The sequence below is a fragment of the Eschrichtius robustus genome, chromosome 14 (genome assembly GCF_028021215.1).
Source record: "Eschrichtius robustus isolate mEscRob2 chromosome 14, mEscRob2.pri, whole genome shotgun sequence".
Classification (NCBI taxonomy): Eukaryota; Metazoa; Chordata; class Mammalia; order Artiodactyla; family Eschrichtiidae; genus Eschrichtius; species Eschrichtius robustus.
This window is the reverse complement of record NC_090837.1, coordinates 33,888,427-33,902,339: the sequence shown is the minus strand read 5'-3', so window position 1 is coordinate 33,902,339 and position 13,913 is coordinate 33,888,427. Positions and strand designations below refer to the sequence as shown.

The 13,913-nt window shown below is 45.9% G+C and overlaps 1 protein-coding gene across 4 annotated transcripts in view; it reads right to left on the bottom strand.

The window, feature by feature from the left end:
• Nucleotides 1–13,567, bottom strand: part of EPB41L3 (erythrocyte membrane protein band 4.1 like 3) — a 140,470-nt gene extending 126,903 nt beyond the window's left edge. For 2 of the 4 annotated variants that reach the window (XM_068563487.1, XM_068563488.1), the window contains exon 1: nucleotides 13,313–13,567. The gene's annotated coding sequence lies outside the window, so the exon portion shown is untranslated. The remainder of the gene's footprint in view (nucleotides 1–13,312) is intronic. The other 2 variants (XM_068563490.1, XM_068563489.1) reach the window with 2 other exon arrangements.
• Nucleotides 13,568–13,913: the final 346 nt, after the last annotated feature.

Here is a 13,913-nt window from a genome sequence, read left to right as displayed (position 1 = left end):
GTGTTGGGGACCCCTGCTTTAAATCATCTCTAGATTACTCACAATACCTAATACAATGCAAATGCTATGTAAATAGTTGTAAATACAATGCAAATGCTGTGTAAAAAATTGATGGGGGCAAATTCAAGTTTTGCTTTTTTGGAACTTTCTGGAACATTCTAAAAAAATATTTTTCAATCCATGGTTGGCTGAATCCAGGGATGCAGAATGGGAGGACACAGGGCAGCCGGTTGCACCACGTTCTGAGGTGGGAAGCACAACCCTGTTCAAGGCCTGGGGAGGAAGCCACGAACCGTGGTTAAAGCATCGGTTTTCACACATAAGAACTACACCGTGGGCTCCTGGAGGTGTCAGCAGACAGGAGACTCCAGCAGGTGCTGCATAAACAAAGCAAGCTGCCGAAGGACAGGTACAGGACACCGTTTAAAGTTGCGTAAACGTGAAAAACACCACCACAAATAATTTAGTGATGCCATAAAGAGTGAGGGGGAAAGGAATAAAGAAATTTTATGGTTACGATAAACACCAAATCAGAGGAGTGGCCGATTCTAGGAGGGAGGGAGGTACAACTGTGGAGGAGAACTTGGGGAGATAAGCCATTTGGGGTAACATTTTATTTCTTAAACTGGACGTTGGATACATAGGTGGTCATTATATTACCTTTCAACCTTTCGTGTATCAGAAATACTTCGTGCTATTTTTTAAGAGGAATCTTCAACCCTGTCTCAGCATCCTCTGGTCTCTTAGTTAACCAGCCGTGGGTCATCCTGACATGGACCTCTGCATAATGGACAAGGCAGCACCAGTATTTCTGTTCCGCTGTGATTAAGAATACTGTACCACCGGTGGAATCATTTCTGGTACGAGGAAAAAGGGAACAAATTAAGGGAATGAAAAAGCTGTCATCACTTTTCTAACACTCTGAAACTACACATTAGAACCGTTTAGGGTCTACAGAAAAGGCTGCATAAAAGAAAAAATGGCAAATCTATGTTTAGTGCTTTATACTGAGCTGCCTGTCACCATTTTAGACACAGCCCCTTATCTACATAGGAGGGAGGTATTTTTAGCAATGTCACCTTTGCTTCTCAATATACTTCTTTGAAAAAATAAAATGCCATGGATAAAAGGACGTCATATATTATATATACATGTGCATTTCACACCTCACCGGCATGTGGAAAAGCAGCTGTGTATCCAGGGCTTTTCCCTGAGGGATCCCTGGGGGCACTGGCTCCCCCACTTCCTGACTCTCCTCCGCTCCCTGCAGTCTGCTCCATCCTCAGGACCAAAGGAAAGCGAGGAAGCAGAAGAAGCAGGTGCTCCCTGGGGAAATGGGTCCCGCTCTCTAAGCCCCTCGCCGTGAGACCACCAACATCATGGCAGCTGAACCAAAGTTGTTTCAGGCACAGAGAGGGCCTGGGTGCCCGGGAGCCCTGGGCACTGCTCCTTCCAAAACACGTTTCCAGGTGTGTCCCCCTTCCCTCTTTCCACTCTCTTCCTCTGCACACGCCCTTCTCGCCCTCTCCCGTGCCTCATCTTCCAAGGCTTTAATAGCATCCTACTGTAATGAGTCCGCGTCTTGATCTTGAAGCTGGACCCCTCCGGAACCTCAGACTCCCATGTGAAGGCTCCCGGACATCTCTCCCGGGATGTCCCACAGACCCTGTGGACCTCTGCACCACTGTCACCTCCCCAGCGCTCTCCCCAGATCCAATCTCACTCCGTAGCCATGTGCGATTTCTGACTAAGCACCCTTTTCCCCTGGGCCTTTGTACCTGCTGGTCAGTTACAACAAACACCCCTCTCTAGCCCACTCTGGACCCTACAAGGCCCTCCCCTTCTTCTCCACCAGGTGCCAACCTTTCTTTGGTCACGTTCAGGTCTCAGGTTAGATCTCACTCCCTCTCCTCCCAGGACCACACCCGAGTACGGGGAGGCGGGCTTCCCCTGGGCTATCTGGAGCCCCGATTCCCCTATCACAGCACTTGCCAGAGCCAAATGACTGCCAAGCGGGCAGTGACTTAGCTCTGTGGCCTGGGGGCCAGCAAGTGGCTGCTGTTCATTTTGCTTCCTGCTCTGTCACCAATACCCGCACGGTGCAGGCACTAAGTCCTCAGAACGGACTTCATCGTCAGGAGAAGTAATGAAGGTGCAGAACAGTGGAAGCAGAGCATGAAAGAAATCAAAGATGTTCCTTCAACTAAATGTCTGCCACCTGAACTCCCTAAAAATACTGCTGATTATTATTGCCCGCATCTTATGGCTTGAAAATTGGATTGGATCAATGGAAAATTACCATTGGATCATCATGGTAATTCCACAGGAAGAAAGGGTTGTTCTACACTTTTATATGAGAATTTGTGTCTCTGAGAGGTCCAGTGACTTTTCAGTCCAATCACAAATAAATCCAAGCCTTTCGACATATCTCTCATGTGAGCCCATGAGAAGATGAGTTGGGACACAGTCAACTTCTGGGTTCTGACTAACTAGAGTTGCAGTCAGAATTCACAAAAGGGGGCATTTAATGTGGGTTGAGATCAGAGGCAAGTGTAGCTTTCACAATTTGGGAAACCTTCTTTAAGAAAAAGATGATAACATCTTAAACTTGAGTGCACATTTCATTATTTCCATAGTTAAGTCCACATCTGAGTGGGATGGTCCAAGAAATCAAACTTAAAGGAGAAGCAAGAGAATGTATATTCTAAGTAAAAATCATATCACAAGAAAGGTAAGGTACAAGAAAGAGGGCTGGTGAGCATAGAAGCTATCTGTTCCGCAGTTAACATGGGACTGCGGCGAGGTGCTATACGAGGCCCAAAGACATGCAGATGATTGAAGATGTGGACCGCCTGGTACAGATCGCAATCTAGGGTTGATGTCACACTTGCGAGGAGGGGTACAAACGAGAAGGAAGGACTTAATAAAATGTTAAACATCCCCAAATGGCAGTATCTGAAGTAGCCCGCTACACCCATCGACCCCCTGACCTAGTCCTGCTTCAGAGCATTCATCCCGATCTGAAATCATATTTGTTTATTTGTTGATTGCTGGTCCCCCAGCTTAAAATACAGGGTCCAGGAGAGCCGAAGCTTGGTTAAGTCCTGTTCTTTGCTATAACCCTAGCACTGAGCAAGGTACCAGGTACCTAAGAAGCATTCTGTAAGTATTTGTGGAATAAACAGATAGATGGCTAATGAAAAAAGGAAGAAAACTTTACAAAGGTTCAAGGTGTCACATCATCAGTCTTTCCAGTTTAGAGCTGGATTTTGGTATATGTTAGTGAATCTTTTCAAATTAATTATTGCTATTGCCAAATGAATATCCTGCCTGGAAAAAAATCGTTAATTTCAACGAAGTCTCGCTCATGGCCAAGCAGCAGATAAGAAGCACCAGCTGTAAGCTTTGGGGGGAAGCTGAGTTAAAAGATGGGTTGGTTTGTTTTGTTTTGCTTATTTTGTTAGGCTGGGAGACACTGGAACTGGATTCACTTGGAAAAGAGAATTCGGACAGAAGCTGGTCTGAGTGGAGAAGATGTGGATCCATCCTGGGGGCCAGTAAAACAGTCACTGAGGTAGGGAGGGTGTGGGGACGTCCTTCACCTGACCAGCAATACAAGCTCTTCAGGACTAAGATGGCAAGGTCAAGGTCGTTTACAATTCTAGCCAGGAGAAGGGCGAAGGCAGGGAGAGATCACCAACTTGACATCCAACCCTTAAATAGGAGCATTTAGAAATAACTGGTATGACGGTAAACCGATAAAGCTGATAACTGTTTCAGAGGAACATTCTGCCGGAAACTGAGTAGAAAAAGAGATTACGAAATTTAGCTTCCTAATATTTGTATATTACATCCTTTACCTTTTACATACATTGTCCTAATGTTAAAACACCCTGAGAGGTGACTCCAAGATGTGTGTCTGAAGGTGACTGGAGAAGGTGCAGTGAGAGGGAGAAAGGCAATGTCTGATGGGGTTTTGATAATTCATCTGACTTACTGGCTCTCTACCGAGACAGGGCCATGCTCTCAGGAAAGCTTCTGAAGACTCTTAGGCTGCAATGCAACTGGAGCTCCAAAGACTGGAAGCTCCCTCTTGAATTCGTCTTTGGATCCTAAGAAATCGATGCAATTTAAGTGTTTTGTTTTGTAGCCCCTATATGAAAGTTAAGAATTTCATAATATCTTGAAAATATCTGTAAGATCCAAAGTACTCGGTATGATTTTGATCAGCAGAATCACATTTACTCATAGATGCATCTCTTCTTCACTGATTTCACTCCATTTTTCTATTATCAATCATAAGGAAAGAAAACTAACCCCAACTGAAGACGTATTAGAGAGCCACATATTTTCACTTAAGATGCTCATTTCATACTCCCAACCTTTATGCTAAATAATTACTATCATCCCTATTTAACAGATAAGAAAACTAACCTTGAATCCTACTTCCTTAACCTTTTAAATTTTACATAATTTCCTGGGGCCACAAAAGTGGTAAGTGGGGACTTCCCTGGTGGCGGCGTGGTTAAGAATCCGCCTGCCAGTGCAGGGGACACGGGTTCGATCCCTGGTCCAGGAAGATCCCACATGCCACGGAGCAACTAAGCCTGTGCGCCGCAACTACTGAGCCTGTGCTCTAGAGCCCGCGAGCCACAACTACTGAGCCTGCAAGCTGCAACTACTGAAGCATGCGCGCCTAGAGCCCATGCTCCACAACAAGAGAAGCCACCGCCGTGAGAAGCCCACGCACCACAACGAGGAGTAGCCCCCGCTCACCACAACTAGACAGAGCCTGCACCCAGCAATGAAGACCCAATGCAGCCAAAAATAAATAAGTAAATAAATAAAAACAAAAATAAATAAAAAAAAAAAGTGGTAGTAAGTGATGGACCAGCCATAGCGAAACCCAGGCAAGGCTCTTTCCTCTATGCTAAGTGTTCTCTCGACCATTGGTACCATTTATTTACAGTGTATTATCTTTCCAGATGTTTACCAGACACTAGCCAGTAAGCTGGAAAGTCACTGAGATGATTCCTTAAGACAGCGATCTCAGAATGCGGTCCAGGGACCACTGCATCAAAACCCACTGAACTTGTTGGACATACAGGTGCCTGGACCCAATTCCAGATCTACTGAGTGAGAACTGTGGATGGGTCCTTGGACACTGCTTTTTAACAAATTCCCCAGGTGACTCTGTTTCACATGAAAATTTGAAAACCGCTGTGGCTAATTCTCTGAAAACTTCAACTATTGTTATTTGCAGTTTCAAATTTGACAAAATTTTGTATTCTCATTGAGGGTCATCTTTTGGATGATGGAGCTTGTGGTGAAATGTTACAAAATTCCATATTCCCCTTGAGGATTTATCTTTGGAGCCTCGCAATTCCTAACCTAGGTCCCTAGGAACCTGCAAAGCAGGTAAACATTATGAGCTGAAATGGTAGAACATTTATGACACGCCTACTTGGACTCCGCACTGCTCTAGATGTCTCCCAACACAGAAGTTTCCTTTCAACCTTGAGGTTGCACCACCATCACCATTTCATTGCCCAGAGAAATGGAGTAACCTGTCCAAAGTTACACACCTGAAGGTTGACAGACGTTTCAATGTATCTCTTCTAACTCGCTGTATTTCCTTTGTTCTACAACACAGCTCCTCCCCATGAATGACTGCTACCTAGGGTTTAAGAATGAAGGGGAGAAACTTTCCAAATGTCCTGAGCAGACAAATCAGTCAACCTCTATTTTTCCAACTTTATACGCATTCCACTAAGAGTATTCCTCTTAAACTCAAGTCAATAAAAGTCAAAATCTAATAGCACAAGAGAATGGTATCAAGTGGGGGGGAAAAACCCAGGAATTCTCTGTAAGGATATTATCAAAACCTCTCTATATCTCTGTGATGTGAGTAATTCTGCATATGAAAACTGCAAAAAAGCCGGCCACTCTCAAGCCCATCCTGAAGCTCCGAGTCCACGACGGTGGGGGCTAGGAGAATTCCAGGTACCAGGCCCCATAGCATGACCTTCGGTGCATAAAGCTGTCTTCCTCAACTGCATGAACATGGGGAACACAAGACTGGATTTCAGGTAACTAAGGTCCATCCAAACCATGTGCTTTTTAAGAACATAACACAGCAGCTCAGGTGCCTGGAGAATCTGCATGGAATCTGTGAGGTGAACGGGACCTTTGCTAACCCCCTGCTGCAGAGGAGAAGGGGAGGCTTTGGAACTCAGAACAAGGCCAAAGGAAGCTTAGTATTTTCTATCTCTGGGCCAGCGCCCCCATAACTCCTAGTATATCCCAGCCTCTGAAGCGTCTTGACTCTGAGTTCAGGCTGGTTCGGGTTCAGGCTGCGGTGTCTGCTGCCCCCTGGGACGTGCAGGAGGCAGGTGGGAAACGGTGGGCACCAGCCCCCCATGAAGAGCCTCTACACAACAGTTAGAATTAAGAAATTGGGGAATAGATGGCTGAAGGCTGGTTGTTTCAGTTAAAAACTAAATATTTACACACAACATTGAGATGTACACAATCATCGTTAGTGACTTTAATTTTGCTTTAATGCCCTGTTTCGCCACAGCTCTCTGATGGCTGTGCTGCAGGACAAGGATGAAAAGTGTAGGCAGTGTACAGCGGGAGGAGGAGGGACTGGATGACAAGGCTTCCCATCGTCATCGTCAAGGTAGTGATGCTTTACCAGTACTGCACAGGACCCAAAGAAAATATTTATCTCCCATTAAAAATAATGATGCACATAAAGATTGGTATAGATGAAAAAGCTCCCCAGAACATACTGTTGCATAAAAAAGAAAAAGGTTACATATTAGTATTTAAGTCAGAAGTCTACTCATGCCAAATATGTAACTGTCTACAAATCCGTACTTGTGTCGAACAAAGCTATTGCTATTAACTAGGTACTTGTGATGTACCAGGTACTACGTCCAGTGCTGTGCATGTATTATATATGTAATCCTCATGTCCTTGAGGTTTAGGCACTGCAGCCATTTTGTAAGTGATTAGACTCAAGAAGTCAAGAGACTTGACCCATGTCACAAAGCAATCACATAGGAAGACTGGGAGCCCAACCGAGGTCTGTCTGATTCCAAGACCCACTATAGTCTATTACACACTCAAAGAGGCAGCTTTGGGAGGATTTTTGCCAACATATCTTCAGTAGCTATCTCTAGACAACAAGATTTCTTCTTCTTGTTTTTCGATATTATTAGAAAATATTTTACAGCGAGTATGCATTATTCTTATTACCTGAAATAACAAAGATGTTTTAATTGGAAGGATAAATAGGAATGAAAATCATTCTATCTTCTGAACATCTCATTTTCCACCCTAAACGGTCCAAAAGTAATATTTAATCTTCAACTAAATATGACCACAAAAAATATATGTAGCAAACTGCCAAAATATCAATCATTGAGAGGAATTAGCATTACAGTCAATTTCTGAAACTTTTTGGATTACTCCATTAACAAAAGACCATCTGTCTCCAGACTCCTGTTCTTCCAATACACCCTACATTTATCACCAAGCATCTGCTTTCCGACTCCACTACTTTCAATGGCTCCCCAATACCTAGCAAAGTCCAAAATATCCCTTAGTTTCATATCCACAATCAAGCCCCACACTCCTTAGACTCATCTCCTAGTACTCCCCAGGATAAAGGCTACATTCCAGTAAAATGCAGGCGTCTTGACTTCTGGAGTGTTCTATCTAGAATGTCTGCTCAATGACTAATCAAAGTCCAACCATCTTCCAGGGACCAAATTGGAAAAGCCAAAGCAGAAAATGAAGACCGCTCAATCGATTTTTCCTACAGAGGGATGCGCGTAAGAAACATAATTACCAATACATAGAAGGGGGCATGTGAATAAGCACCGAACATTATAAAACATTTTTTAAATTTGCATAGCCAAGTGACAAACCATATTTCATAAAATTCATGACACCGTTAATTGTAAGAAATAACATGATATGTAGCACTCTGCGAATTAAGAGGTAACTCATAGGTTGGAATTTTAATTTTCTATTTAGAGAACTCTTTTAGATTTATTTAGATATTCTGTGCATGCATAAAGAAAAGAGAAACGAAACATACTGGCCAAGATATTCAAAATAATTCTTTACAAGGTCAGAATCCAACTCTTTTGAATTGCATGACGACTCAGTTACTGTGGTCTATGTTTTTACACAATACCATCTATGTTTCTTCATGGGTGATGCACTATTTCTTACGAGTGCTCCATTACTGTCTCCAAGATTTTCTTCCAACCGACACCCAATCTCCAATTTTTGATGCGTGTGCCCCATCAACGAATTCTGTTGCCAGCTTTCTCTCTGCCATATGGCTGAGAGCAACTGTAAGACATTTCCCAATTTCAGAGACGTACAAATGTGAAAAAAAATAGGTTTGTTTTAGAAAGGATGAAATGTGGGGCTTGACTAAAACACACAGAAAGTCACTGTTGGAGAATGTAAACACTACATATAAAATGACCAAAGAAGAGAGATCTACAAGAGAAAATAGTTTTTCTCTTTTTAGTTCAACGTCAAGATCAATATCATGGCCCAGCCCTAATTCAGCTTTTGTCTCTTCCCAATCTGATCCCTTTCCTCCTCTTCTGAGTATTTCCCCTCTACTGATGTCCTCCGTGACACCAATTAGAGCTGGCAGGAAGGGAAGCAGCCCGCCTGCACATCTTCTCTCAAAGATCCCATTCTTCCTTCTCCGGGAACCTGCAGTATTCTCTTCTCGGATCAGACAAAACCTCTAGAATCTGTCTAATTTGAGCTATGGACAGAGCAGCAAACTTGTTATGAAGAGGATGGTGCCATTAAAAATAACAACCGCATACATGAGTCCGATAATTCTCATTTTTAAATAAGTGGCCATGTTTTTTAAGCCTTTTCAAATATTTTTTGTAGTGAAGCGTAAGTCACACATGGCCTCATTTTTTAATTCAATTCCATAAATATTTACTCAATATCCTAAGTGTTGAGACCCATACTGGTCTGGGGATCAAACTCCAAGGGAAATAATTTCCTCCAAACAACAAGCACTCGCTCAATATCAATGGAGAGAAAAATAAGCACACAAGGCAGAGTAAACATCACATCTGTTTTCTAGATTTAATTTAACCTTTTCTAGATTTAATTTAAACCTTTCTGCTTTCTTTTTCTTTCTTTTTTTTGTTTTAAGTTTATAAGGAAGGGTTAAAAGAACAGTGTATCAAAATGTCAACCACCTAAAAATTAAGTTGTCAGCTTTTTCTCTGTACTGCAAATTACCAAAGAATTAGGGGTTTGGTGCTAATAGAAGCTTACAACTCTAAAGTGTGCAATTTAACCAATCATTGTAAAGTCTAAAAATGCAGTACCGAAGACATTTCAACCAAGCAAGCTGCAGTTCTGGTACCTAATTTCAACTTCTCTATCTGTGCCACTCTTCCCTTTTTCTTTTTTCCTTCCCTTTGCTTTGGAAATGTGTTTTGGAACAGCGACATGGTTAAGTGAGAAGTGCCCAGAGGTCCCACATACATAATACACTCATGTGAAAAAAGGATAGTCATCCAACCAAGGAGGGGGAGAGAAGACCTCGGGCTGCGGCCATTCTCGGGTCTTCTTTATGCTCACGTCACATTCAATGCAGGACTCAAAACACGAAATTTGCTTTACAGCTTCAGAATTTCAGACTTCCTTTTGTAACTGATTCATCACTAACTGGGGTGCAACGTGTCTGTGATCATCTCTGCCCTAGAATTCTCACTTCGGAGAATTCTAAAATGCTAAATTATAAAATAATTTGCAAATAAAGCAAAAACTTAAACAGAAATCAATTACCCCAAATCACTGCAGGTATCTTCTACACTTGTGAAACCTCTCACTTTTCCCGCCCCCCCCCCATTTTTTCTAATTGCCAACTGCAAGCACATCACTTAAAAATAAATCGGAAAGAATACTGCTTACCCAGAAGAGACTGTATCTTGACAGACAACACATACTTTTCAAAGACAACACCAATAACCTAAACCGAGAATTTAGCAAGATATTTGGGTGCAAAGGAGAGTAAGAAATATACTGACTCTTTGCATTAACATAGACTCGTTACTTAAATATAATTTTTAAGTGGCCCTTTAAAAAAATTACAGTATTTTCCTCAGTAAGAGGAATATTCAATGATTTCTACTACTGCACACACAAAAATACCTCCTCTTCCCTGATCTATGAAATACACTTTCCCATGCAGGCTTGCATGCATGTCTAATTCTCCAAACAATACCTTACGGCGCAGTCCAACTTGAGAAAGGAGAGTCTCATTCATTTACCAGGCAAACTTAAAGCCAGCAAGATGCTTCAGATGGTCTGGTTTTGCCTGCCCCACCCTTGTTTCCTTTGAGCCATCGTGATGTCACAACACCAGGCAGGGTAGTGACTTCACTGCTCCAGCCCCTGCTTCTGAGCACACAATTCTCTGAAGCCCAGACAAATCAAATGACAGCAGAGCCCTCCAGGAGTGCCTGATGAATTCCCAAGAAACTAGCAGCTACAGAGCCTTTCGAAAGAAAGAGATGCTGCAGTGGCACCATCAAAGATCTCTCCAAATGAAGTCGTGCCAAAGAGAAATCTGAGTCATGGTTTTCGAGTAAGTCTATATTCCATAATAAAGCTGACATTCAGAGGAAGACTGTGGTTGGATACCTGGAAGAGGCGGGGGAGGAAAGATGACCAGGGTACTTGAGGACTTAAGAAATCTCTCTCCATTATAGTCAAATTCTCATGGAAAAGAAACATGTATTTATTTTTCAGCCTACTCTTGGAGTTCTATTTTACTGGAGAGGACTTGAATTCTAATTCGTGAATTTTAGGGCTTTTTAAAAAAATCACTAACTTAAAAGATAAATATGTTTTACAACATGGAAGAGAATACACTGGACAGCATATGCCTGCCATAATCCAACAAACAGTAAATCCAGAAAGGATTCACAAAGCACTGACGATATCACATCTCCTGGGACATGAAGGGCTGCCCCTCTTCTACTTGAGTGGCCCCTGGATGCATCTGACCAACCGATGTTTCAAGACCAATGTCTAGATAAAACAGCATCTGATCAAGTAAAAAAAATCCCAGATCTATTTGAACACAATTCAAAGTTGGCCCAAGTCCAAGAACTGCGCAAGAATCGACACAAACTGCTTTTAACCTAAGTTGCATTCGTGCACAGGAAATGACTTAAAAATTAAATGGAAACAGTTCCCTGAGACAGACCTTTGACCTCTATCTTCTCAATCCTTCACCTCAAAGGGGTTTACAAATTAAGTGGCTTCTCTTCTCCTTCTTGATAAATCATTCACAAAACATGTCCTGTGTTGCCAAAATTATTTGCCTAAAGTGTATTAGTTCCATAAACTGTATGCAGTAACTGGTGCATCTGGTATTTTGCTTTTCTAAACCACCAGAAAATCATAATGCAAATGAGACTATTTAGTATTCAGCTATTTTATTTTCATCAATGCCTTCTGAAGTTAATAAATTAAAGTCAGCCTTCTCAATGTAGAATTTATTTCCTCTCACAAGGGCTTTGTTGCTCCAATTGAAATTTTATAAGTCTGCTACCAAAATTAACATGCATTTTTTAAAAACACTGAGCCAAGATACAAATCACCTCCCATTCCCCAGAGTTCACTCAAGCTTTGATGTGCTTTTTTCTTAATAAGACTTTTCTGCTTAATTTTCTGTAATTGGTGCTGCGTTCAGGGCTCCCGGATCATAAATGGATGACCATAAATTATCATTTTTGTTTCCTTGAGACATTAAAAATCAGTGTAAAACTCAAAAAGAACGTTTCCAGCACTGGATTTGATGACTCTACTGCTAGGAAAGTTAATGTTACCAGGAGAAACTCCAACGCACACCTGGCCGCCCCAGAGAGCCTAAACTGGGCCAAAAAAAGGGATGGGCAGGATATCTGCAAAAGCAATTCCGCAAGCCTAATGTAAAAAAGCTGAAACCCCAACTTAAACACGTAATGCAAGCGCCGCATCAGCAGGACTGCCTGACCCTCTCAGGATTTCTCAGGCCGGCCTCCACGCGTAATTAATACCACATGTTCTCTTTATCTTTCTATTTGTTCGGCAACAATCTCTCCCCAACTTTAACCCTAGGCTGGAACTGGAGGAGAAACCCCTAGACAACTTTGTATCCGGAAATCTGAAAACCGAAAAGGAGAGAACGCTCCGGCGGCAAAGGACCACAGTGTCAATTTACTAGGTAACCACACCCACCGCATTGCAGAAGCCGTGAACTTGGCGGGGCGGGGGGTGGGGGGGGTGAGATGGCGGGGAGAGTTGGAGAGGAGACGGGAAAGGGGGAGGGAAAGGAGGGCGAGAGACGAGGGGAGATCCCAGAAAGCCGGCCCCCGCGGCAAGGAGCCGGGAAGCACCCGCCAGGAACTGGCTGAGACCCCCCGACTCCCGCGATTCCGAGCCGCGGCCCCCACCCCCCGGGCTCCCCGCCCCCAGCCGCCGCAGAGCCGCCCGCGCACACGCCTCCCAAGGCAGCGGAGCTTCGGGGGCGCCAGGTGAGCAGCGCCGCCCCCGGCCCCTCGGCCCCGAACCAACCCTTTGGGACGCTGCCCCCTCCTCCCTGGCCGCCCGGCTGCAGCCCCCGCCGCCGTCCGGAGGCCGCCGCCCCACTTCGGGGAAGCGGACAAGTTACATAAAAGCGGCCAGCCGCTCCCGAGCGGGGATGCTTTGTGCGAGCACACCTTACCGGCACCGCGCCGTTCCCGCCCGCGCCGGGCCTGCAGCCGCCGCGCCCAGGCCCCTCCGCCGGCCGGCCCCCGCCCCGGGCGGCGCCGCAATGTCGCCCCCGCGCCCCGCCCCCACCCTACCCCGAGGGGTAACTCAAAACATGGCGCCCGGGACGGGGGTGGGGGGGGCGAGGAAACTGACAGAGCGGGGGCATGGGGAGCCAGCCGCCCCTCTCGGCCATGGCTCGGAGTGAGGCCCCCAGGCCGGAGGCCAGGGCTCAGGCTGAGCGCCGGCCCCGCGATGCTGGAGCGCGGCCGGCGGAGCGGGCACGTCCCCGGGCGCGACACGCGGCACCCGGGCTCGGCCCGGCGGGGGTCCCCGCGGGGGTCCGGGCGGGGCGGGCGCCGGGCTCCCGCGGTTCAGGCGGACGAGCGGCGCCGGAGCCACGCGTCCGCCGGGCCGCCCCGCGCCCGCTCACGGCCCGCCCTGCGCACCTCGCGACCCCAAGCCCCCCTCGGATCCCCCCCAACTCCGCAGGCAGAAAAGTTACCTGGCTTGGGCCGGGGGCCCGGGCGCGCTGCGGCGTAGGGACCGGGCTCGGGCGCGCGTCCTCTGGGCGCTGCGCGGAGGATCGGGCGTGGGGAGGAAGCCGCAGACTCGGGCCGCTCGCCGCGCTCCCCGCCCCCTTTTTCAGGAGCCACGGAGGCTCCGCGGGCTGCGGCGGGGCACACGCCCAGGGACGGCGCCCGGCCAGGCTCGGCCGCGGGGGAGGGGGCGCCGCGGGACTTCAGGACCGTCGCGCCGCGGCTGCCTTCTCCATCGTGGCGCAGGGTCGCGCTCGGGGACGACGCCTCCAGACCGTTGCCAATCGCGTTAGCCTTTGGATTTCCACTGCGATTTCTGCCCGGCTCTCTATCCCTCCCAGACACCCCCGGGAGAGTGGGGGGAGGGTGTTCCTGACCTTCAGGTGAGTTATTTATTGGCTTAGGGACTGCAGGGGTTTTTTTTTTTTCTTTTCCCTTTTTGAAAAAAAAAAAGAAATCAAATTGGCGGCGTTTTGCACAGGGTGGGTGCCCCAGAAATACTAAATTAATGGAGAAGATCTGAATTAAAGGTTGAGGGAGGAGGTTTCCTGTCTTTGGACAGCCCCC